At 36.2% G+C, this 26849-nt stretch overlaps 1 long non-coding RNA gene across 1 annotated transcript; it reads left to right on the forward strand.

Moving 5' to 3' along the window:
* The first annotated feature begins 1392 nt into the window (after nt 1-1392).
* Nucleotides 1393-5786, forward strand: LOC134537849 (uncharacterized). Its single transcript, XR_010076058.1, has 2 exons — nt 1393-1778; nt 4021-5786. It is a non-coding gene; the product is annotated as an uncharacterized LOC134537849 (long non-coding RNA).
* The last annotated feature ends 21063 nt before the right edge of the window (nt 5787-26849 follow it).

The following is a 26849-nucleotide window of genomic DNA, read 5'->3' on the forward strand; positions in this document are numbered from 1 at the left end:
CTGGGGCGCGCTGTCGTAACAAGCCACGCGGTGTGGCCTGCACATCGGGGTAGAGGGGGGGTAGTCTTCCCAGATGTTCTAGTTAGTTGTTTAGTAAATTTGACTTCAATAACGAGCTTTTGTTATGCTAGGCGCGGCAGGGCGCGCGAATTTAAGCGCAAGTGATTGGTGACTCGGGGCTCACTCAGGCGGAGGCTATGCGTCTCACCTGTGGTCACGAGTTGTTAGTTCGTTCGTGATGTAGGAATTCAAGCTTTCGGGCGGAAGCTATGGTCGACGCCAGAGGCCACGAGTCGTTTAATTTAAGTTAGGTCATAATGTAGTCGTCAAGCTTTCGGGCGGAGGCTATGGCCCTCGTCAGGGGTCACGCGTCATAGTTTTTAAAATGTAATGTTCGTTCGGGATTTCAAGGGCAGGAGAGGCCCCTACGTTATTTTTTTAAAGTAATCGATCAAGAAAGGCTTTTCGGAAAATGTGAGTATGGACTTATCTTTGTTTTAATTTTAAGTATTAATTATGATTTGAGGTATTCGGAAGGACTAGGGAAGTGTTTAGTGAAGTTCTCTCTTTCTCTCTCTTGTAAGGTCGTTCAATCGTTAAGGAAGTAAAGAGATTATTGTTTTAAATTGTAATCCCGCTATTTAAATGTTCTTTAAAATGATGTTGAGTATTTGACTTTAAGAATAAAATAATTTTAATTAAGTATTATGTTATTTTGCAAAATCTCCTTAGTTCAGCTCTCACCAGACATCCTGTACGGGATGACGAACCTATGATCCTAGGTACAGTAAAGTATTTTATGAAGTTAAGACTAGTTGATGCCAAGCGAGTTGTTTCTATGTAAAGAGCTACGATTCTCGCCCCCCCCCTCTGAAGGTGGATCGTGACAGAAATGGCGGTGGCACCGGCTAGGTGCACGTGACAGAAATGGTAGAGTTCGCCGGATAGGTTCTATTTCTGGAGAGAGAGAGAGGTAGATTTTTATGTTTATTATTAAGTTAGTTTCAGCTTCTGATAGCAGGTTATTAAGAGTTTACTTGAGGAAAGGATTACGGAATTTTAGTCTATAGTGGAGGAAGTCTTTGAGATTTTTTTTTTGACGTAACAGATGTTTATTTGAGGATACTTGTAAGGATAAAGTTTATAGTGATAAGTTGTTTTAAGTCGTTGAATTTATTGTAGATTTATATCGGGGATTATTACGTGAGGAGAATACGTTATAAGTTAAATGCTTATTAGAGATAATGCAAGTGGTTTAATTTAATTGAAGTTCATTTTAAGATTGTAGGTTAAGAGAATTATAATTTAAAATAAAGTTTTTTGTCGTAAATAGGAATTATTTTCAAGAGAAGTTTGTTTTGTTTTCGTGCGCGTAGGAGACGAGACGTACGAATTAAATCAGTCGAGGGAAGGATAAACGTTAGAAAGGAATTAAAGAGAAAACGAGAGTTTATGTAAAAGAGAGTTATAGAATTTATAGTGATGTTTTGTTTTAATTAGAAAAATGTTGAGAGTTGTTTCAGAACGACACGTCAGTGGACGTGGCAGAGTGAACACGTGACGGGGAGGTGCTGAGACCTAGCGGAGAACGGAGGAACCGCAAGCGAGGGTTGGCGCACCTGATGGAATTCGGTGACGTCACGGGCTCATACGGAGACGTGGACAGGCCGTGACCTTGTTTTGATCAGCTGTACGGTAACTTAACGATAAGAAAATAGACTATTGGTTAAATAAATTTAAATTTAAGTGTGTTTTAGGAGAAGAGGAACTTTCAGTATGTAAGTAATTTAATTTAAGAAGTGTATGATGTATAGGCTAGAAGTGTTTCGTTGTAAGTTGTTTATGTTTTTGTTAGTTAAATTCTACCTCGGTTTTAAAAATATTTTTTTGGGATTTGTAAACATTATTAAGGAGGTACACTATAAAATCGATAAGCATTGAGAAAACTGGGAAGGCTAGATTTTGTGTGTAGAGGGAATTTACTCCAAAAGAACAGAGAGACAAAATTAATGTTTTCATTAGGGCGAGGGACCCTAAGGTGAGGCGTTGTGTCCCTGGGAAGAAAGGGAATTGTAGCGCAGACCATAGGAGATGGGCTGACTACGGAATTAAGGGTCAGGAGAATCCTGAGAGTTGTGAGTAGTTTGGGGCAGGAGTTCCCCATGGTAGTACCGAAGTGGCTATCCTGTATGGGATAGGGTACCATTTCAATGAAGTTTGTTGGTGGGGTTAGAATCCCTTGCTGTGTAGTGGGCCTATAGCAGATAGGCACTACAGTGAAATTTTTGGTTATTTTGTGAGGTAAATTCCCTGGAGGTTAAGTAAGATTGGATTCAGTTAGGAAGGAGGGAAATGAGAAACATTGCTGTAGAGAGTTAGTGTACTTGCCTAATGTGAAATTGAATTTTACTAAATTAATTTAGGAGAAAGTTTTGTTCGGTAAATAAATAATAATGGAAGATAGCTAGATAATTAATTAATTTTTTTTGAGTAAGGTGTTTTAAGTAATGAAATAAAATAATGTGAAGAAGTTTGAATAATTGGGGAGGAATTTCTTTAAGAGTTTAGATAATTGTTTTTGAATTTATTGAGATATTCAGCCAGTGAAGTTTGAGTGTGAGAGATACAGTGAGATTTTAAGGAAATCGGTTGTTTATTAATTAGGACAAATGAGATTTTATGATTAAGAGTCAGTAAGCATAGTTAAAATTTACGACATGATATTTGTTGACAGTTTACAGTTATTAAGGAGAAAACAGAGTAATCTATTTATTTTTATTTTAATGGTTTGAAGATAAGATTATGAATTTTTTTTGGAAGTTTCTTTGGCATGTTGGAATAATTTTTTTTGATTTTTAGAATTTACAGAGAAAATTTAATTGATTTACATTAGTTTGGAAGTATGGAGGTTTAGTGTTCGATTAGCCCTAACTTGATGGTCGGATCTCAAAAGAATGCCGTAAAACCGATAGCCAATTGAGAGGAATGCGGTAGGCGCTTGTGTAGAGAGGGGTTGTGGGAAAACTCCTTGGGACTGATGGCAGATCAGGGGCCCTAAATAGTGTGTGATGCTGTAAAACCAGTGCAGAGAAAGCCTGGTATGCTTAAATTTTTGGGCACAGGTTATGTAAACCTGGGGTTCCATGGGATTTAGTCATGTTAGCTGCTGTGAGACATTAAGATTTCCAGGCTCCATAGTAAATTCAATGTAAATTTTTGTTTTCTTAAAATAATAAATTTGTTTTCAATTTTTTTGAGATATTTGATTTGTAACAGTGAATACAGACCCCGAGGAATAAGAGTTGTCATGCTGTGAGAGGAGAAGGTGGTAGGCCTAAAAGGGTACAGGCACCACAGAGGTTATGTGCATTGCATAATTTAAATATAAGGAAACTTGAGAATTTGAAATTTTGTTGTTGGTTTGTACACCCATAAGAAGAGTATAGGCAGAATTTTTATTGTTATGAGATGTCTAATTTAATTGAAAAGAAGAAAGTTTAAAGATGCAAGGTAACATTATTATTGTAATAATTGAAAGAGATTAAGAGGTAGAGAGAAATAGGCAGTTTTTGTTTGTAAGTACTAAAGTTTACATATAGAAATTTAGTAACTAAGAATGAATAATAAGTTAAGTCTAGTGTAAAAGTTTTTTTTAAGTTTGTTAAGTTAAGAGTCACAAGTAAATTTTTTTTTAGAGAGAATGTCTTTGATAGGAAGTATTAGAAACTTATGGGAATTTTAGGGTAACATAAATAATGTAGGTAATGAATAATAAATAGATGGTAGGTCTTAAGTTAGGATTAACATTTGAAGCAGAATTTAATTAAGAAGAAGGAAAATAAATAGGCCTAATGAAAAGAACAAAAAAGGATTTTATGGTAAAGCATTTTTTTTTAAGTAATAAACAATGAATAATAATGTTGTTTCAGGGTAATGTGTACTAATAATACAATTTTTTTTAGGACCAAAGAACAGGAATTATGTAATTTAAATTAACATGTATTTTTGAAACTGTTACAGATTCCTTAAGATGAGCTGAGCAGCAGTCCAGTTTACAAGATGACAAGAGTTCGAGAGACAAGATACAAGATCACTGAAACAAGAGCCAAGACTGAAGATTCAAGAGAAGAGAAAGCTGGCAGCCATGGACTTACAAGTGGAGATTAATAAGGTCATGTAAAGTTTTATTTTTTTTATGGAAGACAGTAACTGGAGTTTTTTTTTTGTTATAAACATTATTTACAGAACTTTTTAGGTTATAGTAATGTAATGGAACTAGTGAGTTGTGGTAGCTGTCAAAAAGAACTAATACCTTAAGTTTAATTTTTAAAGTTAATTTTCTTAATTTACAGAGGGATTAGTAGTTTTTTTTAAACCTTATTTAGGTTGGAATTTAAATACAATAGCTTATTATAAATGTGTACGAACAGTTCAAGTTCACAGTACTGATAGGTAGGTCAGATGATCTTATTGATTTTGATGATTTGTTGTTTTGAGTTGATTTTTAAGTGTTGTGAATTAGACAATGAAATAGTTCTGAAAACTTAAATTATTTCAAGCTAAGAAATAGTAAAGTTAATTGTAACTCAAAGGACACCAGAATTTAATTTTTTTTTGAATTAGTAATGTTTGAAAATTTTATACTTTACAAGAAAGGTTATAAACAAACAGATCGGATGGAACAAGGATGCAGTAAATCACAATTTCATTTAGAATTATTGATTAGCTTTTGAGGTTATGAAGTAAAAGTAATTATAGTTTAAAAGTTTGAATAAAAAAAAATGTTTTTTTTTATTTGTTTGAAATAGAAAGTTTAAAAGTTAATTAGTCATGATCTAGGTGGGTGATGGGGTGGGAATTGGCCACTCTTTTTCCCTATAACCTCCCTAACATGGCCTTCTATTACAACTAACAGAAATAAAGAAGAAGAAAAATGAAGAATTATTAGTTAGAATGTTTCTTTCATGAAGATACCTGATGAACTTTTACTGTTTGGAAGAATAGAAGCAAGGTTAGTCAGATATTTTTACTCAGAAGAAGAAGAAGATAAAGCAGTTTTATGACTCGACAAGCCAGAGATTGGTGTTTCCCCTCTGCGCTTCTATTGACTACGTTGTTTACTCTCATGGGATAGCTGGTTCGGCACCATGGAGAGAGATTGGTGGGCATTGTGGTTGCCCCCAGAAGAAAAGAAGAGTAGAAGAGGTTATGGGTGGGTCATGTGAACTGACCTTCAACCCAGTTACTTCGTGGGGACTATTTGCTGTATAGAGAAGATCAAGACTCAAGAGTTAGGGAAAATCATTGGAGGTCATGTTTCCCTTCCTTAAGTTTTTCCTATCAAATTATTTGCCTGATTAGATTATGCTAAGGGTGGGATACTTTATGTTAGCAGTTGAATTAATTAATTTTATTTTTTTGTGTGTTTGCATCCTTGCCCATCGATTGCAGTTTAGTAGTTAGTTTTGTATTTGTCAGGCGTGATGGTAATGCCTGTTGATGATGTTTCAGAATTGTAATCTGTTCGTGATGAGGATGGCACAACTCCGAAGCAGATGTGGGGAGAAGTTGTGAGCTGCCCTGGAAGCCAGTCCAGTAGCTGTTGGAGTTGAGTGGTGTTTGCTGATGGCCAGCCCAGGGAGCTACTCTTCTCGACAACACTGACTTCGAGGAGTTGCACCAACCTTCACGAGATAAGAGTTTAATTAATTGAAACACTGTAAGGACACTTAATTTTTTTTGAAGAACGAAAGAAGTATGGTAATAAACGGAAACTGAAAAAAAAATAATAATAATTATCAAGAATTTGCACATTGTTTAACGAATACTGAGAAACTAAGAACAGTAATTTAATTTGTAAAGAGAGCTTCACTAACAGAACAATTTTTTTTAGAATTGAGAACTCGAGCCTCTGAAGGTTCCTGTGAGAACAAACCAGATAAAAGTTTTACATTTAATTTTATGAATACTTGTTGTTTTAAAATAAATCTTATGCAGAATCTAGATGTATGTTCAGACAGCAAGGAACTAAGAAAATTATTATTTTTGTGAAATGAGGAATTTATAGTTATGGTTTAATGGAAAAAGACAATTTGTAATTTTGAGGTAGCTCGATGGGGCTCGAGCTCTGTGAGGGGAGGGTTATGTCGCGGGTTGAAATTTTGCAGGGTTGTTGAAATCAAATTTGGGGACTTTACTGACGGGACTCTGGGCTGGCTGCTCTGTACACTCGTCAGCGCAAGTGGCGTGACCATGTAATTGGGGCACGGGGCCGGCGCGGCGCGCTGCGGGCTTGCAGAATTTTGTTTGTTTGTTTGGCCGCACGCTGGCGCAGCTACGGGCCGCAGTTACTGGGGCGCGCTGTCGTAACAAGCCACGCGGTGTGGCCTGCACATCGGGGTAGAGGGGGGGTAGTCTTCCCAGATGTTCTAGTTAGTTGTTTAGTAAATTTGACTTCAATAACGAGCTTTTGTTATGCTAGGCGCGGCAGGGCGCGCGAATTTAAGCGCAAGTGATTGGTGACTCGGGGCTCACTCAGGCGGAGGCTATGCGTCTCACCTGTGGTCACGAGTTGTTAGTTCGTTCGTGATGTAGGAATTCAAGCTTTCGGGCGGAAGCTATGGTCGACGCCAGAGGCCACGAGTCGTTTAATTTAAGTTAGGTCATAATGTAGTCGTCAAGCTTTCGGGCGGAGGCTATGGCCCTCGTCAGGGGTCACGCGTCATAGTTTTTAAAATGTAATGTTCGTTCGGGATTTCAAGGGCAGGAGAGGCCCCTACGTTATTTTTTTAAAGTAATCGATCAAGAAAGGCTTTTCGGAAAATGTGAGTATGGACTTATCTTTGTTTTAATTTTAAGTATTAATTATGATTTGAGGTATTCGGAAGGACTAGGGAAGTGTTTAGTGAAGTTCTCTCTTTCTCTCTCTTGTAAGGTCGTTCAATCGTTAAGGAAGTAAAGAGATTATTGTTTTAAATTGTAATCCCGCTATTTAAATGTTCTTTAAAATGATGTTGAGTATTTGACTTTAAGAATAAAATAATTTTAATTAAGTATTATGTTATTTTGCAAAATCTCCTTAGTTCAGCTCTCACCAGACATCCTGTACGGGATGACGAACCTATGATCCTAGGTACAGTAAAGTATTTTATGAAGTTAAGACTAGTTGATGCCAAGCGAGTTGTTTCTATGTAAAGAGCTACGATTCTCGCCCCCCCCCTCTGAAGGTGGATCGTGACAGAAATGGCGGTGGCACCGGCTAGGTGCACGTGACAATATTATAGAATATTTTTGCTTATTAACTGAGTAATCGTTAAGCCCACAGCATGTCGATTTATTATCAAAAGTATTAGTTTTTTTCCTGTGAAAAAAAATTGTAAACGTTATTTGTTACGAAGTTACTTAGTGGTTTTACGATACCGGCATCCTGTTTGGATTAAAGAAAATATTTCGGTCTAGCAACAGAACAGAGAAAGAAATTCGAGTAGATATGGCGATGAGGAAAATGTAATATCAGTATTGCGTTAGCGACAAAAATAGTGTTACGCAAATGGTTTTTAAATATCGTAATACGGGTTAATTTGGGACAGATGGGGCGCAACTTGGACAAAGTTATATAAAGTAAAAACTTAAAAAAAAAAAAACTATGCCGAGATAATTGCTATTTTGTACTATATTTCGGTAGATAAATCATTACCTGTAATTTTTAGTCAGAAACAATTTCTTTGACACGAAAAAAATATTTCCTTAAGTATCTTTAATCACCCCCGTTTTACGGTGGGCCTACACCTTTTGTACATTTGACTCCCAGGACCAACAACAAAAATCTAATGCGTGTTTTAAAAAAGAGCGCCTAATATATACTCAATGGAGTGAAACATTTGTATAATAGAAATATGCCATTGAATTTTGAAATCTTAAACTACTAGGTACATGCACGAAGTTAAGGAAGAGAACAGTTTTAAACACCTCAACGAAATAGGCTAAAAAAGGTTTTTGTTACTATTAAGTTTATGCGTGTTACATATGCGAGTTATGTACCAATAGTATTTGAGTACAAAAAACTGTCCTCACAATCGGGAAATTTTAACAAATTCAGTGCAGTATCAGCGTTTACAACAACGTAAAAATGAACATGGATTTAGAATCTCAGTTCCATGAGGTCTAACAAATTACCAAATCAGCTGACACAGAAATTTTGACATGATGTGTAAAATTTATATATTACTCATATCATTCAAATTTTTAAACAGATAAACGCAATAGTACATACATGTAAATTTAATCCAAAATATTTTTGTAATCTTGCACTGCAATAATGTTTGCAGTTGAGGCTAATAAATTGTATCGAATATTCAAATTCTTGTTTATATTGCGGTATTACAATATGTAGTTAGGAAACTTGTTAAAGAATTTTCACGTTTCGCAAGTAGGAATAAAATGTTATCGACATTATGACTCAATGCAAATAGTTTTCTATCTACGTAGATGTATACTTACATGCCCATATGAAATCGCCATAATCGTCAGCAGCTGCATACACTTTGGCATTTTCGGTACAACCTGGAAGGTACCGTCAAAGTGGACTTCTTTAGCTTCTGCCAAAACTGGGACCATTCCATCAATAATAAAAACCACGGACTGCGTATCGGCCTCTCCTACGATTTGCCGAAAAAAAGGCTGGCCATCAACCATTCCAAATTTTTCTTTGAACCTTTCAGAGGAGAGGGTGGCAGCATATTCCTCAAGCGTCTGTGGAATATTAGGAAGGTTATTTTGCCTTTCGCGATACATTTTTCGTTTAACCTTTAAGAATGTTATTTGACCGGCCACGTCAGCTGGAGCCCTGCCAAAAAAAAAAAAATGTATTCAAATAAATATTGCGAAAGTTGACAAGAATATATTTCGAAAAAAATCAACAGCTACATCCAGCGAAAGTGTAAATTTTATAAATACAGTTCAATAATGTTCAATTTATTGTTACTTAGTTTACTTTAAACTGTTATAAAATAAAAATCCAGTACTTTTTAAAAATATGTAAGTTAACTAAAAGACAGATATTTATCTTACCTTGAACATTCTTCCTGATACACCACTTTGTAGTTTATGTTGGATGTAGATGCGCGGGAGATTATTCTGTCTTGCAGAAGCTGTACAGCGCATTTTGATGGGTCAGGCTGGTGGCAGTGGTTGCCCAAGTTAATATCGATAACGCTGTTTCTATCATCAAATCTCAATCTTGCAGTTGCCCTACACCCTACTGCCTCTTTTTCCACGCACTGTAGATACCTAGTTCCTTCTTTCAATTTGTTAACTCTGAAAAAGTATCCATTTTGCCCAGCACACGTATACCATACACTCCCTTTCCGCAAGCCTGGTACTTGTACCGCTTCCATCATATGCGTGGCACCCGAACAACAGCCGAAGTCCTACTAACCATCCCTCACCGCGGCAATTTTTTTCTTAGTTTAAAAACAGCACGTGTTATTGTGCGGTAGTTGTAAACAACATCAACCGGTGCAGCGTACTCTTCTGGGAATTCCTGAATTCCCCGTACAAGAGATATTACGAAAGTTGCTGCCGACCTTGCGATACAAGACAAATGGCTTCACAAAAGTTATTTTACAGACATACGTATTTGCTTTCGTCAAACCATATAAATTGAAACTATAGTTTGCGAAATTTCTGGGTCATAAACATACAAATAATTAAATTTTAATTCACATTTTTACTGCGGATAATTGTAAAGGCCTTAATTGATGTGGCTTGCCGTAAACCTTCTCTGTAAATTTCAACTACATAATAATAAAACAAATAAAGTCAAATTTGTCAAAACATTCGTTAAAAATAAAAAAATATTAAATCTGAATTTATTCAACTTCAGTAAATATTATACGAAAGCATAAAATTCTCTCTTACGTCAATCTTTATTTCTCCGTGCACTTTTTACAAGTTCTATTTATAGCAATTATAAAGGACGTATTGATTTGGTTTCCTAAGAAATTATTTTTTTTTTAAATTTATGTATAATACCTATACAAATTCTAACTCGCAATAAAATGTAGAGAGATATGTCTACCTAATTGTTATTTAAGCATTCGTCTGTAGTCCGTTAGTGAAGTATTACAATAACAATCAAGACACTGTTTTTTTACGCCGTGGTAACATAGCATTGGGCACACAAGTATTCCATTATTCAAGATAACATACGGGCTCAAACGCCGGTCTAGGCCAAACCTTAGGTCCAACTAACATGAGCTGACTATAGACCTTTACCTTTTAAGAAATGAAGACCGTATTATGTTAACCAAAAATTACATTCAACTAGGTATTTAAAAATCGTCACTCCAACAAGGGATGTCACAAATATTCAAGGATTTTTAACACTGCACCAAATTATTGACCTTTTATGATTGATGTATTAGTTACTTAAGGCTAAACTTAAAATAATTAAAACTGATGGAGCACTGTATTTACAAAAATAAAAGGTGTTTTCTTTAAGAAGTTTAAATATTTGAAATTCCAATTATTGTAATAGCGATAAAACATTTTTTACGAGTACTACAGTTTCCTCGAGCTACGAAAGAGTTGGCCTACAGTATATCCACTTTGAAATGCAAAGTAAATTCTTGTTCGGGCGAGTAGTCTGATTTTCGTTACTGTCAAAACGTGTACATTGTTTCTATGTTTAAGAAAAGTTTACTGAATTGTTATTAGGGAAAATAAGCAGACACCTATAGGTACTTATTAACTGCATGGCCGCTGCTACCGAGTGGATTGTTTGTAAGTGGAAATCGTGCCGGACGATGTCACTAGTCGTCGGGTCTTCTCGGAGTTTTCCCCTTTGCCCCACCCTTTTAGGTAGGTGCTGTTCCATACTCACCGTAGCTGTTCATAGCCCTTAAAACTCACTTCACTTAGGAACTGTGTTTTCAGTTCTCTTGTACTACTGTATACTAAGAATGAAATGTTTCTACTTAAATAATATTATAGGCATTTCAAAGGGATGATACTCGAAAAGGTCGACTTATACCTACGTAGGCCTGACTTGTGTCAGAAGTAAACAGTGTTTATAGTAGAAACTTTTAGTTAATAAGTATAGGACTTTCATTGTTTTAAGATACGGATTGGATCATAACTGTAGATAGTCAGTTGCCAAAATTCGTTATGGACAAACTAATATGGCAAGTGACCTAGTCGATGTTTAATTACTATTACACCTGTTATTATTTACTTATAAACTAACCTTCAAACTTACGTACTAAATGGACAAACATAAACATCCATGCCCAAGCTCGGATTCAAACCGGGGCCTCTCGCACCGCAGACCGGCGCGCTACCGACTGAGATACGGAGGCCGGCTTGTAATTTAAAAAATATGTGCGTTTCTGTAAAAAAAAAAAAAAAATTGCGAATGTGAATGGTGGCAGTGCAGTCACAGTTTCGTGAAACCATTTACGGGAGGTAATGCTGTCCACCCTGGATAGTCAAGGTCACTGTGCGCAATGAGCGTTTGGTAGTAGGAGTGTTGGGGGGGGGGGGGGTGGTGGTGGAGGGTTAAACCAAATATTTTAGAATGACAATACAGAAAACTCGAGCCTTTTAACATGGTGAAATCTGACGTCACCCGACAGTAGCGACCCTGGTGGCTTTGCCTAAAGGAACGCCCGCGAAATTGGAATTCCCATGTATTACAATGGGAGATACCAGCACAGATTTACTCTCGTCTCTTGAAATCTTGTTGTCATTGTGAAATAAATTTACAGTCAATATATTTTTACTGAAACAGAGTATTCATATTTCAAAACAGTTACCCAATTTACAGAGCTATATTGATTTTTAAGACCATTAAATATAGTGTTACTGTAAACATAACATACAACCAAATGACCCAAATCAGACAGTTTTTAATAATGAAACATACTTAACTCTAGGTAAACCTGAAATTGTGTAAATCACATATTTTATTAATATTCCGTGAAAGTTGAAAAAAAAAATTTTCCTTGAGGAACTGGTTAAAGTGAAAAAAAAAAAAAAAAAACTTAAAAATTGAATATGACTTGTCCCGAACCAAAATTAGTATTTTTAATGTTGCTAATTGAAGTCAACCTAACACTTATAAAAATTTAGATTAATTTAATTTATTTAACATAACCAAACACTTATAACTAATTTACATTATTTTTATGTTGGAAAACAACAAAACTTTTGAAATCAATAATTTTGGTAAACTGCTTGAAATACTACAGTGACAACTAAGTCATTCAGCATAATGAGAGGAGCGCAAAAATACAAATTTGAGGATATTTAAAAATATACAATAAAAATTGGTTGTCTGTAAAGTCGGTTTACGAACGATAGTTTAACGTGACAACGTCATGACAAAACATTGATGAAATGATTGATCCAGAAGAAAATGAAATATCATATTCGGCCTGAGACTGAGCCGTAATAGGTTTTTGCAACCAAACCAGTTAGGCATTAAAAATATTATATTCTAAGAGGAAGAATTTTTTTATTTTTTTTCTATCTTTTTTATGATAAAATCTACCTCTGCATACTTTTATGAATAAAATTGAATCATTTTATTGAATTGTCACTATTTTGTATGGATACAAAGAAGGAGTGAAATGAAATCTACAATTTAATTGATAAATTTACTTTTATTTGCATTCATTAATTCAAATATATTTATTACTTTTGTAGTGTCACACGCGCCTGATTTATTTAGCGATACTAAACGCACGGCCACGAGGCCATATTGGAAACAATTGTTTCAGATGTTATATATATTTATAAAAATTTTGTTTTGTGTTATGGAAGTTTTAAAAACGCATGTAGTCCGCCATGTTTATTTCTTATAGTGGTAGGCGGGAAATTAAAACCGTACCGTTTGTGCTGAAAATCGGTGGACGATCGTTAAATTACATAATATTAATAATTCAAAAGACGAAAATATGATTGAAAAGTCAAATCGATGGTTGTTCCAATCGAGTGGAAGATATGCCACGCATGCGTACAATGAGCATAACAGGACACATCCGTAGTGGGACATCCGTAGTGGGACAATGTGCGTTACGGGACACTTTTTCGTGCGTGCAGCTGGCGTTCATCGATTTATTAGACGTTGTCACGTCAAAAATTTAAAAACAAAATTCTATTAAAAAATTGGTAAAAAAAATATTTTAAATAATTGAATGTTGGAATATGTATCATTATTTCCAATAAGGCACTATCATTTCTACACGCTTTATATTAGCTTCACCTGTATGTTTGTTTGTATGTTTGTTTGTTTGTATGTATGTTTGTAACTGACTCCTTTGGGTGCGATTTTGACCCATTTTAAACGGCCAGATTTCATTCAAACTTTGTAGATTTATCGAGGACCGATGAAAATACACTAATTTGATAAGATAATTCCATTAATCTATTTGCAAAATAAGATTTTTGTCAATTTATTGGTAAAATGAAACATAGATATATATGCAAAGAAAACCATTTCGCTCATGTGTGAACTTTTTTCTTTCAGTTTGTCTTTTGCGCGATATAAAAAAAGCCTACTAAATATTGTGACATTTAATTAAATGAACAGTAAGAGTGGGTTATGATTATTGTGAACAATATACTTTCTTGAAGAGAATATTATCTATATTTGTAAAAACACCATATGCATAACCTCAATAGCTACACCTGATAAGCAGATTTTTGAAATTCCACTCGAACACCAACCTGCAAATCTACACCAAGCAGTTACAAATACTCCAAACTATGCCAAGGTCAGTAAATCATTCAGTAAAAGACATCAAACACGGAAAATATGGATAAGTTTGACAGATGATATATCAAAAAACATATTTGGATAGAGAGCAAAACTTACAGTTTAAGGATTTTTACCTGGAAGAAATTGATGGAAAAAACAGTTTTATAAATAAACCAAACTAATAAGTAGAAAATAAATAATAGTTTAAAAAACTAAAAAACACGCTTTATATAGAAAACCAAACTAAAAAATAGAAAATAATTTTAATAAAGAATAAGAATAGTGTACATTTTTTTATAAATATAAATTTATAATAATGTAAATAAGAAAATTATGTATTTAATTTTTAAAAAAAAGCGTGGGGTGCTTTTTAAGATATTATCGAAATGATAATCCTTGTACCCATATCTGTTAATAAAATATTTATAACTATTGACACCATGCACCCCACGCTTTTTTTTAAATGAAATACATTATTTTCTTATTTACATTATTAGGCCTATTAATTTATATTTATAAAAAAACACTATTCTTATTCAAATTTATTAAATTTTATTTTCTATTTTTTAGTTTGGTTTTCTATATAAAGCGTGTTTTTTAGTTTTTTAAACTATTATTTATTAAACAGTGGAAAAGGAATATTTGATGTAAACCATACACAAGTAAAAATGGCTATAGCAAATATTGTAGTTCCTATTAAGATATTTGGCTATAGTTTCAGCCTTCGGAAAACTAAATACATCGTAATTATTGCAACCAAACATTGCACAAATTTTTCCAGTCATTATAAAAAACTTAAACAGGAAAAAACAAGGAAAAAACATCCATTCAAAATTAGCAAAATAACATTGTCTCAAATGCGCTTACAACGTAGGTCCAGGCTAGGCCGCCAGAATGCCCTGCTGAATGTATCGCCAGTTTTTTTGACGACTTTCCTATATTGTCCTTCTAAAATATTTGGTTGAACCATCCTCACACTACCATAAACCTGTTTAGGGACTTAAGGGTTGGGGGGGGAGGGGGTGGTACACATTCCACATTGTAAACAAACAACGTCTACCATCAACTACTAAGTACTATAACTAGAGACACCTGTATTTCGCGATTTTTTTCATGTCAAGGTATTTTACAAAATACTGTAGCTTTTCTCCTGTGGTTATTGGCTTAGGTCGGTGAGAGGTGTCGTCCCGCTCTTGACGGGGCCAATGAGAATGTGGTCACCGTACTGCTGCACCCTCACAATTTGCCATGACTCTTAGAAGAAGCTACAGTGTTTTGTGAAATACCTTGACATGAAAAAAAATCGCGAAATACAGGTGTCCCTAACTATAACTACTATTATAAACGTTCATTTAGTAGTTTGTGAACGATGTGAGGGATATTATAGACTATAGATGATAGTAAACACAGATTTATGCAATTACTGAATGCTGGTTGTGATCTGCCATACCACTGGCGCTAAAATACTAAATTCTTCCACGCTTGATAACTTAAAAAAATTGATTTTCTTATTTGAATTATTATCACCTTGTAAACACCGCTCTTAAAGTGACAACAGATGGTAAATACCACTATGCAAGACTAATTTATATTCAAAGTCATCCACCACTGCCGCATCATAAGCTTGGAACAGTTCACCGACATCAGATTAGTCATCCCATGGCTGAGGGGATGACACTGACATTCCGCAAAATGTTTATTTAGATCTGTATGATTGTGGGTGTGAGTTTACATGAACGTAATACAATTGTAATTTTTTATATTAGTACTAAGTCTGCCACTTAGGAGTGTTTTGTGTATTTGCAACATTTATGTTATTGCATCGTTTGAGCATTGATTTTTAAATAACATATCAACAAAAAGAAAGTTTATTTCAAATGTGTCCAGTGTAAGGAACGTTAGCATGCCCTCTGCGCTTTTAAAGACGTTCATAAATGAGATTGAATCACTGGAAAATCAGGTGTAGGAGTAGCGATACACAAAAGCATAAAAGTGACTGCCTTAGACTTTCTCATGCCAGGTAGGCATGAATACTTATCAGCAGAAGTACGCCATAAGCACAGGGATATTGCCATTAGGGTTCTGTACAAGCCAAAAAATATATATGTATGTATATATGTACATACATATATATATTCCATATACAAATTAAACTGAAGACTGTTCACGGTAAATTTAACACTTCTGAGCATCTGGTTACTTATTTCTCTCGATCAATTTGTATCCTTTCACTACTTATTTATGCTAAATATTATTTTTTTCTATTCAAGAGAGTCTGTTTTTTTTTTCAACCCAACAAAAATTATATGTCCGAAATCTCCACGAAATATAATATTGTTTGTTATTCAAATAGAAGTGATTTTCAAAGTGTCCACTTTACCGTGAACGGCCTACCTTGAAAATGAACTATGTAACATGTTAGAAAAATATGAAGATATAATCTTATTAGATGATTTCAACATAAATATGTTAAACCTTTCCGCGGTGAAACAGTTGTACGCAGGAGTCCTAAATATTGAGAAAACGATTTAAGGTGACCGCCTGATAGCGGGTATGTTTTTAATGTTCGAGGCGTGGGAAGGGCGGAAGAACCAAGAGCGATACAGTCACGCGCATCAAGGTCCTTACGCCTAGAATCCGCCAGGCGGTCTTCTGACATGCAGCAACATTGTCGAAGACTCCCCTCTAAGGCAATTCCAGTGGGGATCCTATCATTTTATGACGAAATATTGAATATGAAGGTTTGATGTACGTTCCTAAACCATTTTCAAGTCAGTGAAACTGTATTTTCAAACCTAAAATTGACGGTGAAAATAACCATTTTAGCCATTTTCAGCTTCCAAAAGAGGTTATTTATATAGAGGATTGTATAAGCTGGCAATGGTCTAGGAACACGTGTAACATATGTTAAGTGGTATTGGTAGCAAGTGTCGAGCACACACGCGGTACACTTGTGTGATACGTGAACTGCTGAAGCTCTGCACAGTATTTATAGCGGCCGGTCTAAACGACCACCTTAAATAACTTCACGTAACTGGATATAATAACCCAAAGATATCACATGAATACCAGAAGAACCTCGTACTTTACAAAAAATTTCGAAAACTCAGCAATTATGAAAAAAAGAAATGATATCGTTATGGGTATATTTCAGCGTGTTGCCTATCGCACGTAATTTCATTCTGAATAATTAAAACAGCTTGTTAAAAACAATATACATGTTACACGAGCATACAATCAGTAAAAACCAATATTAAATTATTTAATATTGGTTTTTACTGATTGTATGCTCGTGTAACATGCATATTTTGTCTTTAACAAGCTGTTTTGAGAAAAATATGCAAACTATGCTTACAACTAATGTATATAGAATTAACGTTATTTATAATAAACATCAAACTGTGAATTTTTCACACTTGAACGCCTTTAAGGGGCCCGCCTATTGCAAGGCCTTTAAGTAGTTTCATTTGTATCCAGCTAGTACATTTTCTGAAATAGCACCCTAAACACCCCATTTTTGGCTATTTAGACACGATCTAAAAGGTGTTTATATTGCGCATGCGCATGTTTTCATGAAAGGAGTGTGTGTTTTTTTCGTAGATAAACAGCATAAAGACACTTTACTAAATCTGTAAAAAATTACTCTGACATGCTACAATGCAGTTTAGGCACATGTAGGCGAGCTCCTTAGGGAAATGCCAGGTAGTTTTACAGTGGTTATAATTTTTTTAAATATAAATATAGTAGGCTTATTGGTATTAAAGAATATCTTAATTATTTCGACACTATTATACAATTATCTATAGCCTATCTACATTATTTTATAGCAATGAATCAAATATTTTTTAAATTTATGTACCTAAAGTATTGTAAATATTGTTATGAAAATAGTCTAAAATGGTATAATACTTGTTTTGCAGACAAGTGGTGCACTATTTGTAAAAAGCGTACATTTAAAAAAAAATACTTTATGTGTAAATTACGAACTACAAACTACTACACTTATTGAGACTTGTGTGAATGAGACACTTAATCGATATATCGCCCTTATCGTCGGTGCCTCCAACTCTGAGTCGCCCTTCACGCACAAGCAATTGAACGATCATGCAGTGTTTTCATTGTGCAGCGTGTACCTACGGGACTTCAAGCGGTAAACTTAACATTTTTGTTATAACTACGTAATTATGAATCGAATAATATATTAGTAACTCATCCGCACTGCAAGAGTGGGGGTTAGCTACAGCATTAGCCTCCCAGCAAGGCGATCCGGGTCCAATTTACTTCCAGATTTTCAACGAAAGTTGCCAATTTTTTTCGGAATCTCGTGTTTCTCCTGCCCATCATTCCCGGCGCTACTTCATATATAATTTATTTCCTCAAATCAACTATAACGAGCTGACATTTCAAAGGCCGCCTACTCTTCTTGAAACCCTCGTAAAAACGTCGCATTTTCGAAATAAAAAACATTCATATGACTTTGAATTGTAAAAAAAACAATTATTATTTCAAAAATATATTTCATTTCGATCAATGTTCCATTTGCCCTATAAAAAATAAGAAATTGTTATGTTTTAACTAGGGGAAAAATCAGTACTGATAAACATGTTGGCTGTATAATGTTTAGCTTCACAGTTGCAAAAGAGTGCGCTTATCTTACGAATACAGCATTTCAATGCCTGGCAGGTAGGCAACAAGTTATGGTTTCGGCGTTATGGTCATATTAGAATTTCGGCGTTATGGTAATATTGTGGTTTCGGCGTTATGGTCATATAATGGTTTCGGCGTTATGGTCATATAATGGTTTCGGCGTTATGGTCATATTTAAGATTCGTTGTTGTGGCATTCGGTGTTATGGTATTCTCTTTGGAATTCTCTTTCAGTATATTTAGTGACTTTCTTCTGAGTTTGTTTTTGTGGCAGTACTGCAATGACATTTTTCGGCGTTAATGTATTTCGGCGTTGTGGTCATTCGGCGTTGTGGTACACAGCAGTTTTCGGGTCGTCGGCGTTGTGGTCAATTTGGAATTCGGCGTTATGGTATTCGGCGTTATTGTACGTTCGGCGTTGTGGTATTTCGGCGTTGTGGTGCGTCCCCGAATTTAACGTATTCATCAAATAATAATAAAACGGTTCAAGGTAAAATGTGTGTACACTGGTTGAAATGTTGTGAAATTCAATCCCTAACGGACGAAAAGGGAATAAAAATATGATTTTTTTCAAGATAAATAATTAATAATCTGTATCTAATCAAGCATTAGATAATATATTGGGTACCACCAAAAATAAACATACAAAAACTACCAACCTAAATTTTACCAGTTTGTGAAATTCAACCCCTCGTGGTTAAATAGGGGATTAAAAGGATTATAAGATCAATTATTATATCTCCGAATATAATCAAGCATATGAATATATATTGTGAAGCAATGATACACATAGGAGAGATAACCACATTTTTAACCTTTTGCGAAATTCAACTTCTAAGTGGTAAAAAAGGGGTGAATATAGTTTTAAAATAAACTATTATATCTACGAATCTAAGCTAGCATACGTAAGATTCTGGGTGACAAAAATAAAAGTACAAAAACTACCGATAGTAGGAAATGGATAATTCGGGTTCAGGGTGGCCATGGAGAGGGGAGCGGGAGGGATGACTGACCGCCATCGTGGATATTTACATTGCTACCAGTTATTTTATCTGGTAACTTTCCCATAGGTTGGCATCCCGGGTTACGATCGCTACGTTATTTTGTTTTAATAATATGTTATTGTAATTTTTACAATGTTAATTTTATTAGTAGAGTTAATTTATTTTGTACTTTTAAATAATTTCCCGTGTTATTTGCGCTTGCCACGCACGCTTGCCAATCCCTTCCTTCGGTTGTTTTCGGCACGACTACCGAGTGGAGCCGAAGACCGAGCGTTAAACAAATGAACGGCGGTCGGCGGTGTGACACGAGACCGGCCGGCGACTAGGGGACTTGTGATGTCGCAGGCAGGGGCGAAGCCAGAGGGGGGGGGGGTTAGGGGTTCAACCCCCCTCCCTTTAGCACCAAATCTTTAATTAATTTCTTATTCATCACTCAAACAAATTTCATATTAAAATTAATAAAATTGTTACCATTACAATATTTAAATTTAAGAACCGAAAACTGCTAAAATAGCACTATTTTACACCTTAAAATCCTAATTTTCCCAGGGGAAGACCCCCGGGCCCCCCGCTTTAATACGGGGGGGGGCATGCTTCTTAACACCCCCCATACACAAATCCTGGCTACGCCACTGGTCGCAGGCAACGAGTGTGATTGGCCGAGCTGCCTGCTCCCAGCGAGCACAACGCGAACCCCCGCCGCGAGTTTCCACGCACGACACTGGACAACCGGACTGCAGCGTCGCCGAACAAAGTGAGGTGGTCCACACACGAATCTCGAGTAACTTCACAATATTGTCAAAAATTTAAAGAAGTTTTGGAGAAACAAAAATTGAAATAAATTTTTTATCACAACATGACTAAAAAATTTTAACAGACATTAAAACAAGTTATGAATAGAGACCTGTAAAATTCGCGATTTGAAATCCCTAAAGGATAGACTCCATGATCCTCTATGCACTCGTGCAAATTACATCTGCTGATTGGTTACCGACTCGTAACACCTGTTGACTGGAATGACCGTGATTCGCTAATTCTTCTGTTAAAGATTATTCATTGGCCCAGAGTCCTTCAGATAAACTGTGGCCCAATCACTGAAGCAAAATAATGTCAAAAGTAGGATTTGGACTCTATCCTATCGCGAAATGAATCCGCGAATTTACAGGTCTCTAGTTATGAATCTTTCATTGTATGTAAATATAAAGAAATGTGGCCGTCCAGTTTACCACCAAAAAAAAAAAGCCAAAAATTGTTGAGCACATGACCCACAACAGCTGTGAAGTGGTAAAAACCGGCCTTTCTGGACCGAACCATCTTTAGTAAAAACCTTAGCGCTTGCACATTTGGCACATCAGGAAAAACTCGTTTTCGATAAAACCGAACCACGCAGGTTTTCACGGTCTTGGACGTGACCAAAACACTGATGTACCATTTCTATTGCGACATGATAAAACCGAGATATTGGAACGAATTCAAGGACTCGCACGGACTCCTTCATTCACGGAGGTACCAACTGCAACCCTTCTGACGAGACACGGCCGGGATGTATCCTCCCAGGAGTATTTCGGCACGTCCGACTACCCTGCCTACCAACCGTGCTATTCACCCACCAGTAAGAAAGTGGTGGGCAAGTGTACTTACAAGTGTGGAGGTATGACAAGGTCAGAGTTCGTGGGCCTGCGGTCGAATCTATGTATATTCACACGAGTGCGATGGCGAGGTCTCAAGGAATGCCAAAAAGTTTCAGAAATGCGTAGTCGCAAATAATACTGGATTAGAATACTACGTAGGGCATTGAAGGATCGCCGTCGGATGAGGGTTAATGTAGATACAATACGAGCTCGTAAGTTCCAAGTCCTTTCAGAGTGCAGCAGCTACAAGCTATGGCTCTAGGCTGCAGAGACAGTAAGAGTGTTTTTTGCGTCGATAGTATAAATCCGCTGCCGTACGGATTCGTCGACGTTAGTAGGTTAACAGCTAAAAGTTCCTGTTGACGGTAGTAGGCAGAGACTTCAATGGAACAGAGTGAAGGATTCTTTGTTATACAACGGGCTGAATTCAACTTTTAATTTCTTTAACACCTGGAAGTTTATAGGCGATTTAATTTTAAAAGTATGTTTACTAAAAATGTGTAAAGCCTGTGTCTTTTTGCTTGTCTCAAATTTGACTGTTTTTGAAAGTAGTATAACTGGTAGCTTTTTCCCCACACGTGTCTTCCAAAGCAAACACACGATGTCAACATACGAACACTGGAAATCATATAAAGTTGTTTTAAAAAACTGTTAACACAACAGTTACAGTTGGATAGTGGGATATTCGAAAAACTTTTTAGAACTGTCAAATTTGAGACAAGTAACATTTTGACACAGGCTTGTGACGACTGCTTTGCGCTGCAGACACTTCACTGAACGTGCTTCCTTTTCACTTTATTTACAAACATCAAGAGTCAACTGTGTACCTAAATGAACTTGAATATTCAAGCACAAAGATGTGTTAACAAACACTATAGAATATCGTTTCGCTTACTTACTAACCGAAACAATTTTTGGTGTTTTCATCGAATCAGAATTACGTCAAAAAAAAATGTCTCGGAAATATGACGTAATAATGTACGAGCGTGATGAATAATTAAAAATGGGAAATATATTTCCATGTTATCTCACTTATATGTGTTAGGGTAAAAAGGTAAATTATTTTTTTTTAATGTAGTAGGTGGTTTGTCCATATTGCTTCTGTAAAAGTGGTGGGTCCAGTATGCTGGCTTTCCCCATGACGGAATTATTTTAAAAAATAATTAAATTGCCCTTGCCGAGATCGAACCAAGGATATCAAGTTTCCTTATTTAAGTACGTATTTATTAATTTTTTAAAATGTAATTTTATGTATTTATAATTTAATTTATTTCGAATAAAATACTATTATGCGTCTGACAATTTACTATCAGAGATATAAAAATCTTGGCAGTAAAGCGAGCTTTAGTGTTTATTTGTGAAATAAAATGGGCCCGTACAATTATTGCTATAATTTTCTTAGCTGCAGCAGTTGCAAACATTTTATTATTTGTTTTGTAACCTTGACGGAGGTTATTTACGGCCGCTAACACTGCGACGCCGCTGCAGAGAAGAAGAAGGGGACCGAGAGAGAGGAGAGGGGGGAGGACTGGTTGTCTCGTGGTCGGCGACGCGCCGAGAGACTGATTTACGACCTCAAATTGAATCTGGAGTCGGAACCCGTCCCGCACGCGCGAGACCAGTTGCCGAGTCAGACGTCGCCGCGACCGGGTGTTCCGCAAACTGCGCTGCCTCCGCGGCCCGACTGGCCGGCTGAGTAGGGGTGAGCGGCCCCCACGCGCATGCGTTCCAAAGTTTGGCCAAAAGTTGCGTATGATGGGTTACATACTCACCCCAAATTTCAATCTTGTAGCTGCACTAGGAACAAAGATAAAAATATAACTAGTATTATTGGTGAAGATTTTTTCCTTAGGATCTACTGGCCCGATTTTTATGAAAAATCCATTGTTGTAAATATATTCTAGATAATTCACAGAATCTATACTAATATTATAAAGCTGAAGAGTTTGTTTGTTTGTTTGAACGCGCTAATCTCAGGAACCACTGGTCCGATTTGAAAAATTCTTTCATTGTTGGATAGTACATTTATCGAGGAAGGCTATAGGCTATATTATATTATCAATAACGTTAGGGATCCTTACTAAAAGTCCAATTTAGAATCAAATGCGTTGGAGGGGGCTAGATACAACATGCAGTACACGTACGAAGTGTGTGTTGACAATGCCGCAGGCGCCTGAAGTTTATTTCCTATTGCCTATTAACATTGTTGCCACGCACTAGATGCCTTATCATTCTTAATTTTCCCATACAAGTAAAAAACACCCGAGTGATATTAACAACGAAGCAATCAGTACCCTCATTTAGAATACATAGAGATAGTGTGAGGTATATATGTAGATATAAAGAGATAAATACAGATAGAGAGCTACATAGATATATAGGACTATAGATGTAGATAGAGATAAATATATATTTAGAGACATGGATAGATTATTTGTATATGAGTAACTACTTAAAACATATTACAAAACAAAACTGAATGAGGCATTGCAATGCATGCCGAGCATTAGCTAGATAATGGAATCTTTTCAATATTAGTAATCCCTTATTTTTCAGTTTTTTTTTTTTCTATATTGCTTTATAGAGTCTAGATTACATACAGACCAGGTAAATAACTATAAACTGGCAGAACAACGTCTGTCGGGATCTGAAAGTGATATAAATTATTTTGCACACTTGACATTCAAATTAAGAAGACAATTACTAACTACATCTGATCTCTAAACAGTTCCCCTTCACCCTGTGTTCAGCCCGGGCAACGCTGGGTACTGCAGCTATTAAATCATAAACATAATCCTAAGAACGTAACTAACCGAAAAAAAAAAATTACTTTTCATGATTTTTTTTCGGTCACACGCTCATCAGATACAATTACCAGTTTTTTCTATTAGACAATAGGACCTCTTTCTAAAACATATAATTTTTCCAAGTCGATCGAAGAGCTTTAGCACAGTTAAAAAAAATTCACCTTCAATTTACGAACAAAGCAGGTTGAAAACTATCCAGGGATCTTGCTAAATTTACGGACATCAATCCAAAAGAATATTGGTAGCACATTGACAAATCATTCAAGAACTGGTTAAGTTTACAGAAAGGAACACTGTTCTTATGTCCACTATTGATTGGAAGGAAACATTCAACGCGTAATTTCTACGAAGATCAAATAATTTTAAATTACGAAGACGTCTTCGTTTATTTTAGTTCAATTCTCCTTTGAAAAGTCAAATTTGTAAATTTGCTGTAATTTCTAACAGTTCAGATCCGTCTTCGAACCAAGGATCCATGGAGAGTTCCACTTGAAGGATTGCCGCTAGATTCCTCTCTGTTCACTATTTATGGACTTTATAACGAACAATTAACCTGTAATAAACTAAGCGTTCTTCGTAATTTCAAATAAACGAAACTTCTTGGAAACTACGCCATATTTTAAATTCTGAGTTGTAAGTTTAGTTCGAAACAAAGATAAACTAATACATGGAAAAAAGAAGAGGGTTCGAATAAAGTTTTTTTTTAATATACCAAGAATATTCTTTTGGATTCATATTTAAATGTAGTGAATTCTTTGTCAGTAAATTAACGAAGATCCCTGGATAACTTGTAACCAGTGGTCTTGGTAAATTAAAGGTGAAAATTTAAACAGTGTAAGATGCAGATTTTCACGGGCTGTTTGCGGCAGTAGAAAAGAAGTATAGGTCACTATTACTGTGATCTGAACTGGATAAATAGATAAGGTAGTGTTCGGGTCTGTTAACCCCTGCACAGAGAAACCCTCTGCACACAGAGAAAATCATTTATTTAAGCTAAACCATTACTTGTTTGTAAATGACAAAACAAATATTTACTTGATGTAACAAAAATTTGGCTGGCCATAGCAAATTTTATGTGAAACGAAATTGATATTGTCCTCAACAAAATAGTTCAGTTGACAAAATTATTTTGCTGGGTCAGCCACATCTTTCCTGCTACGAAATATTTTTTTGAACCAATAATGTGTTTATTTTATCATATGCCAACAAAAAAAACGATTAAAAAAAAACATTTCTTTAGATGTGTGCCGAGTGCGATTCTAAAAACCACGCGTGGAGAAAATTGTCGATTAATAGGAAACTGTATTTTTCGAGAAAAAATAAATCGAATTGCTTATTAGACTGCAGTAATGCATGGCTGCGCAAGCGATTGTTTTCTTTTTTTTTTGTTGACAACCGTTTGCAAGAGAATCCATTGCCCTATTGGGCGGGTCATTGAAGGCGCGTTTGCATCCGTGCAGGATGGCTATGATTGGTGCGCCGACAGTAGACATGTGAAACAAACCCAGCCAACTACGAAACGCAGACAATTCTACAAAGTTTCAATGCACAACTGGTTTGGAGTTATTTTCGCGAAAAATACACGGCCCTACCTGATTAATTATAGTTCGTTATGGAAATAAAAATTTAACCACGGCAGTGTCTAGTAGAGTGAATAAATGTTGTGGTAATGAGTGTGGATGACGACTTAAAGCGACCCGCCTCGTCTTAGCCTCGCCAAAGTCCGGTTTCGGAATCGTCGCGATACACCGGCCGGTTTTTACGTGTTCGATGTTCTCGCCGACACTGCGCATTTCCCAGCGTCCAGCGACGCGTCAGATTATGTGTCAACGTGACGTTGATCGTCTCGGGACCCGTTTGAAGGCAGAGAAGAAATTTCCCAAAACAAACTACTTGACGCGTATTTTCTTTTATATATAAGAGCTATTTTTTTTTCACCTGCTCCACCTGACGATGTAAGAAAATCCCTTTTTAACGTCAGCGTTAATCGCCGCAAAAAAACCGAGAGAAAAAAAAGAAGAAGAATTCTCTGCAGACATCCTGAAAACGGTCTCAGTTACATCCAGAATTTTTTTTTCTTATCATCTCGACGGGTGAAGTGTTTTTCGTAACGGGCGTAAATCGTGTAATCGCGACAATAACGCGAGAACGGCCGTTTTTACGGTTGTTTAAGAAAAAAAAATACTTTTACTTTCGTTGACGGCGCGAAGCCGGAGCGAGATAAAGACGCAGTGTTTATCGCCGAGGTCCGGGGTGATGGTTGATGAGGGGGGGAGGGGGGAGGTGCCTCTTACGTGACCTACCAGTGACCAGCCGACAAGCCCTCGTGCCTATCTGGCGAGCATGCTTCGTTCCAATGTAATACATGCGAGCGAGTCTGTCAGTGCTTGCAAGCAATTGGCAGCATCCGACCTCGGCAACCAACAAATTCCTGATGCAAACACTCTTGCAATACGAAACTCGAACACGTAATTTAACGTACAATTTTTTTCCAACTAAATTTCTGGATGAGAATCACGCGTAGTTTCCGCACTCGTCACTTGAAAGCACTGCCTTAGCAGCTACGTCGAAAATCGAAATTATTTAATTTACAAGCCGATATTTTTATACTATGAAACGGATCTGATGAAAGTGAAAAAGACTTGAGGGGGGGAAGAACCGACTTTGGACCCGATTTTTAAAAGTAATTTTTTTATAAAATACTGCCAATCTTGTTAAAATTCATTAAAGAGTGATAAGTATATATACTATACCTAATGTTTTCCTTTGGCTTTGTGAACTTTGGGTCGCGCAATCCGCCACAGATGGCAGCACCGTCTGCCGCAGATTTATTTTCCGCGCGACTTCCGATCGATTCAAGAAATCACTCCTATCAAATGCCGCATACCGAGAACTAAGATAATATACATCAGAGAATTACGAGTATCATCTTCACGGCATCGGCACGAATCTGCTTTATCTGAGATGAACTGGCGCGCTGTCTTCTCATCGCGTGCAGGGCA

Source organism: Bacillus rossius, chromosome 12 (assembly GCF_032445375.1).
Source record: "Bacillus rossius redtenbacheri isolate Brsri chromosome 12, Brsri_v3, whole genome shotgun sequence".
NCBI lineage: Eukaryota > Metazoa > Arthropoda > Insecta > Phasmatodea > Bacillidae > Bacillus > Bacillus rossius.